Source organism: Suricata suricatta, chromosome 9, assembly GCF_006229205.1.
Source record: "Suricata suricatta isolate VVHF042 chromosome 9, meerkat_22Aug2017_6uvM2_HiC, whole genome shotgun sequence".
Classification (NCBI taxonomy): domain Eukaryota; kingdom Metazoa; phylum Chordata; class Mammalia; order Carnivora; family Herpestidae; genus Suricata; species Suricata suricatta.
The window spans coordinates 58,606,513-58,612,539 of record NC_043708.1 but is presented as its reverse complement, the minus strand read 5'-3'; the positions used below and the strand labels follow the sequence as shown (position 1 = coordinate 58,612,539).

Here is a 6,027-nt window from a genome sequence, read left to right as displayed (position 1 = left end):
TGCTGAGAGCCCCAATCATCAGTCCAGCAGGGTTTTTATTACAGTTGAGGCGAGGGATGGGGTGAAGGGTGGGGTGAGGGGCAGGGATTACATGATGATTGGGCGGCACAGTGGCAGGGGTTAGCGGTTAGCACGGGAGGGGTGATTGGCTAATTTAAAACTAAGCGGGCTTACTAAAACCACAGGATTGTCAGGTACTTTCCTGGCGTTCTATGATTGGTTCCGGCTAGGGGTGGTATCTGCTTGGACAATAGGTGGGTGGTTTTTCTTTCCATTGCTGCTGAGTCACGCCTGGGGAAACAGAAACAGGCCTTCTAGTTTCTGAGGCTTATCTGAAGCCTGTCATGGTGTTAGTTTGGCTCTTCAGAAGAAAATCTTGAAAGCAGCAAGCTAAAAGAAATTAAATAATAAGACATTATAAGGAGCCTCAGTAAAATTATGAGCTGACTTTTCAGCAGAAACATTGGAGGCCAGAAGGCAGTGGGTTAAAAATATTTAAAGTATTCTAAGAGTTTTAAAAAGTTTAACCAAGAATTCTATATCCAGCAATGCTATCTTTCAAAAATGAAGGCAAAATAAAGACTCCCATATAAACAGAAACTGAATTTGTTGCCAGCGGACTCACAAGAAATACTAAAGGAAGTTCTTCAAACTGAGAGCAAGTGACCCAGCCAGTAACATGAATCTGCACAAATAACACTGGTAACGGATTTCTTGGAGTAATGGCTGATCTCACCACTAGAGCAAGGCAAGTGCATGAGCCTGGATATCATATTGTGTCAGAGAATAAGGAAGTACTCAAAGAATGATGGTGTCATGTTAAAAGAACACACAAGCCAAGTTGGAACTTTCACTGGCTAAATCTGGGACAATTTGAGCACCAAAATAACATTGAATTAAGCAGTAAACCATAAGCTCATACTGACTAAATAACTAAAATGTTAAATTTAGTTACTAAATAAATAACTAAATTGGTAGATGAAGAAGGGGATAGTTACACAGTTCTAAAGCACCTTTCCACAGATCACTTAATAATTACATAAGGGAAAAGAGATGTTACTTAATTCAAATTATCAACATGAATATCAGTAATAGGATACACTGAAATTCTGAGACAGCAAGCAATATGAAGAGTTCAACATCTCTTTGTGATATTTTATAAAAAGATTCTTTACCCAATCATGATGTAATCATAAGGAAACATCAGACAAATCCAAATTGAAGTACATTTTATAAAAAAACAAAATGAGGAGTATTCTACAAAGTAATTTTTAGAAAGGTCAAGGTCACTGTCATGGACAGAATCTAAAGTGACCCCCTCCACACACAAAGATACCTGTCCTTTGGTGTTTATGCCCTTGTGTAATATCCTCCCCTTCAGTTTCAGTAGAACTTGTGACTTGCTTTTAACCAATACAATATGGCAGAGGTGATGGGATGTCACTCCATAATTATATATGATGTATATAAGATTTCATCTTATTAGCAGAGGTGCCAGGAACTCCCACTTACTGCCCTTACGGTAAGCTGCCATAAAGTAAGTGGCAGTGTTGGAGAAGCTAACAGGGCAGGGAAATGTGGATTGCATCTAGGAGCTAAAACTGGCTTCCAGCAAGAGACTAAAGCCTCAGTCCTGAAGCAGCAAGAAAATGAATTCTAGTAACAACCCGTGGAGCTTGGAAGCAGATACTTACCTATTGTAGCCTCTGATGAGACCACAGCATTGGCTGACACATACTGTTCAGTCTGGTGAGACCCTGCAGCATAGAATCTAGTTAAGCCAGGCCTGCATTCTTGATGAACTTTTAAATTATAAATGTGTATTGTGTTTTTTTTTTGAAACCCACCAAGCAATATGGAACCTTTATTTTTAATGTAATTTCTGTACATCTGGAGGAGGACAGTAATCCTTTTACAAATGGAACTGATTCCTAGAATAAACAATGACAAAACCAAACTGGTAATTGATGTGAATCCACAGGAAGTTTAAGCTTCAAATCCAGCCAAGAAATTTGTCACAATCTCTTTCAGCTTTGCATCTGACTGTTCTGAGATCTTTCCATCAGTCCTGATATTGCCCAAAAGAGCTTGGTGCTGGCTGGTAACATGAGCCAAGAAAGCCTGCTCAAACTTTGTGATCTTGCTGGGCTCCAATTTATCAAGGTACCCTCTCACACCAGCATAAATAACAGCTACTTGTTCTTCAGTAGCCATGGGAGAATACTGTCCTTGCTTCAGCAACTCAGTCAATTGCACACCACGGCTCAAGAGTTGTTGGGTGGCAGCGTCAAGGTCAGAACCGAACTGGGCAAAAGCAGCAACCTCACGATACTGAGCCAACTCCAGCTTCATGATACCTGCCACCTGCTTCATGGCCCTGGTTTGAGCAGCAGATCCAACACGAGACAGGGACAAACCAATGTTAATGGCAGGGCGGATGCCTTTGTAGAACAATTCTGTTTCCAAGAAGATCTGTCCGTCAGTGATGGAAATGACGTTTGTCGGAATGTAAGCAGACACGTCGCCAGCCTGTGTCTCTATGACGGGTAGAGCGGTCAAGGAGCCACCGCCAAAAGAATCGTTCATTTTGGCTGCCCGCTCGAGCAGCTGCGAGTGCAGGTAGAACACATCGCCCGGGTAGGCCTCGTGGCCAGGGGGCCGGCGGAGCAGCAGAGACATCTGACGGTACGCAACGGCCTGTTTGGATAAGTCGTCATAGATGATCAAAGCATGTTTGCTATTATCCCTAAAATACTCTCCCATGGAACAGCCAGAGTAAGGAGCCAGGTACTGAAGGGGAGCAGCATCAGAAGCAGTAGCTGAAACCACAATGGTGTACTTCATGGCATCTGCATCTGTAAGCCTCTTTCACCAACTGGGCAACAGTGGACCTCTTCTGACCAATAGCAACATAGATACAGTATAGCTTCTTTTCATCAGTTCCATCATTGAAACGTTTCTGGTTAATGATTGTGTCAATAGCAATTGATGTTTTGCCAGTCTGACGGTCACCAATAATCAGCTCACGCTGACCACGACCAATTGGCACCAAGCTATCCACAGCCTTAATGCCGGTCTGCATTGGCTCACGCACAGAAATTCGAGGAATGATTCCAGGGGCTTTCAGGCCAACTCGCCTACGGGTCTTGGAACCAATTGGACCCTTTCCATCAATGGCATTACCAAGGGCATCTACAACACAGCCCAACAGCTCCTCACCAACTGGAACATCCACGATGGCTCCTGTTCTCTTCACAATATCTCCTTCTTTAATTAGTTTATCATTTCCAAACACAACAACACCAACATTGTCAGGTTCCAAGTTCAGAGACATACCCTTTAAACCCAAAGAAAATTCTACCATTTCTTCTGCCTGAACATTTCTCAGGCCATGTACACGAGCAATACCGTCACCAATGCTTAGGACACGCCCGGTCTCTTCAAGGTCGACGGAGTGTCAGCTCCAAGAATGCGCTCCTCGAGGATAGAGGACACTTCAGCAGTGCCAGTCTTCTGAAGACGAGTGTTAGAAGCATAGAGGTTCCTTGCAGCAATGAAGGATGATCCTAAAGCATTTTTGGAGACCAGCCCGGCCCGCCTAGGGAGGGCGCTGGCCACAGACGCAGTGATGCGCACAGACAGCATCTTTACAGCTTTCTTTAGGGTGGTTCCTCTGCAGCCGCAGCCTCTGGACTGACTCAAATGTGTATTGTTTTAAACTGCTAAGTTTGTAGCAATTACTATATAGTGTAGAAAACTAATCCAGTTATGAAAGTCAATTAAAGACTAAGAAACTTTCAGATTAAAGAATACTAATGTGTTAGACAAATGTTTGGTTTTTTATTTTAATTTTAATTTTTCTAAGTAATTGCTATACCCAACGTAGGGCTCAAACTCAGAAACGTGAGATCAGGAGTTGCATACTCCACTGACTGAGCCAGCCAGGTGCCCCTGCATTGCATGATTCTGACCTGGATTCCTTAGATAATTCTTTGGCTAACTTTAATGGGGTCTGGAAATTAGGCAGTAGCAGTATGTCAGTGTTATTTTCCAGATTTTGGTGGTTATTTTGCCATTAAGTAGGTGGAAATGTGGTAGGAAATAAACACTAAAAATTCAAGGATGAAATAAAAATTAGTTAATAAAATGTTTTTTCTTCACTTTGCCTAATAAGATTGACTTTTTAAAAAAATTTTTAATGTTTATTTATTATTGAAAGACAGAGACAGAATATGAGTGAGGGGGGGACAGAGAGAGAGGGAGACACAGAATCTGAAGCAGGCTCCAGGCTCTGAGCTGTCAGCACAGAGCCTGACTAACACAGGGCTCGAACTCACAAACCATGAAATCATGCCCTTAGCTGAAGTCTGACACTTAACCAACTGAGCCACCTAGTCACCCCAAGATTGACTGTTTTTCTACTTAATTAAAGAAAAGAAGCATTGATTCTATCTGCCTTTCTCCTAGTGGATAAGGAAGGGGATAAGATAGAATTAATATTTGGTGATCAGTTACTGTCTGGCAGAACTTTAATATCCAATCCACATGAATTACCTTAATTTAATCCTTATAACACATGCTAAACTAATTATCATTATCCCTACATTATAGATTGATGGATTAGATTGTCATCCCAATTCTACTCTGCTTCCCTCTGCCATGTGACTTTTCAGTACCTCCCACAAGAATAGGCAGAATATATGTCCTCATCTTATTGATGTTGATGTTAGTCAAGCCACTTACTTTGACCAAGCTTATGTAGGCTGAAGTGATGTGATCACATGTGCTTATATGAACTGGTTTCTTTCATGTGCTTCTACTGCTCACCATGCAAATAACCTGCCTGAATAGCTCCTATTCTGAAGAGAATAAGGAGAAACATAAAGTAGACCTAAGGCTAATTCAAAGCCTGAGCCACTCTAAGCCAGTCCTGGCTGAGCTGAATCACAATCTCCCCAAAGACTTGGGTATTGTTATAAGCCACTGAAATTTTGGGGTTATTTATTACATAACATTATTGCAGCAATAGCTGACTGATACATTGCCTCAAATTCATCCACTTACTTAATTGGTTTGTTTGATTATAAAACTTATACTTTATTATACTACTACAACTCAACTATATTCACAAGGGGAAAAAACACTAGTGACCTAGTGTTAACTTAAATCTTTTCAGAGTGCCTTGATAAATTTATATTTGCTTTCTCCATTACAAATTTACATTTTTAAACTATCATCTTTTAATAGTATCCTCAGGCATTTATCATAAAATCTAATAAACTTATATATCTAAACTGATAACTTTAATTCTGAACTATCTTAGTATAGACTATCATTGGTCACAGTTTTTAAGCGGGAAATTTTTAAAAGATTAGGTTCTGTATTTTTGGAGACATATTATTATAATTAGGATATATATTTTGACTGTGTAGGATTTTTTAGGATATGCCAAAGAGTTATGATTCAAAAAAGTAATCCACAGGGCACTTGTGGGGATTTAAGTTTTTCAGGTGTGGGGCACCTGGCTGGCTCAGTCAATAGAGCATCCAATTCTAGATCTCAGGGTCATGAAATTGGGCATGGAGACTACTTTTAAAAAAAAGTTCTTCAGGTAAAATTCATTTGGTATAAGAGAGGTCTGTGGGGCTCTGTGTTGCATCCCCTCAGTTTACTTCTGATTACAACCATAGCTTTGGTGGACAGTAGATGCAAGTGCAGACTCAGGTTCATATTGACTCACTTCAAGCGTGCACTGTGGTTCTTCTTTCTGCCTCAGCATCTTCTCCAAACATACAAAACTTGCTGAACCTATTTCAAAGGCAGTCCAGAAATGGGAGAAGTTAATGCTTCCAGGACACTCAACCAGTTGGGGCAAGGACTCTGGCTAAATGCTCTAGCTTTCTGTTTTGGGGTCAGGCAATTCTGGAGGGAAATTCTGTATCTTTCATAATGATCCAGGTTTAATAGAGCTACCTTTAACCAGCACCCATCTTGAGAATACACTTTTTTATTGTTATCTCCTTCTTC

General features: G+C 40.9%; 1 pseudogene; it reads right to left on the bottom strand.

The window, feature by feature from the left end:
* Positions 1-1,936: 1,936 nt before the first annotated feature.
* Positions 1,937-3,645, bottom strand: LOC115301112 (annotated as a pseudogene).
* Between the last annotated feature and the right edge of the window lie 2,382 nt (positions 3,646-6,027).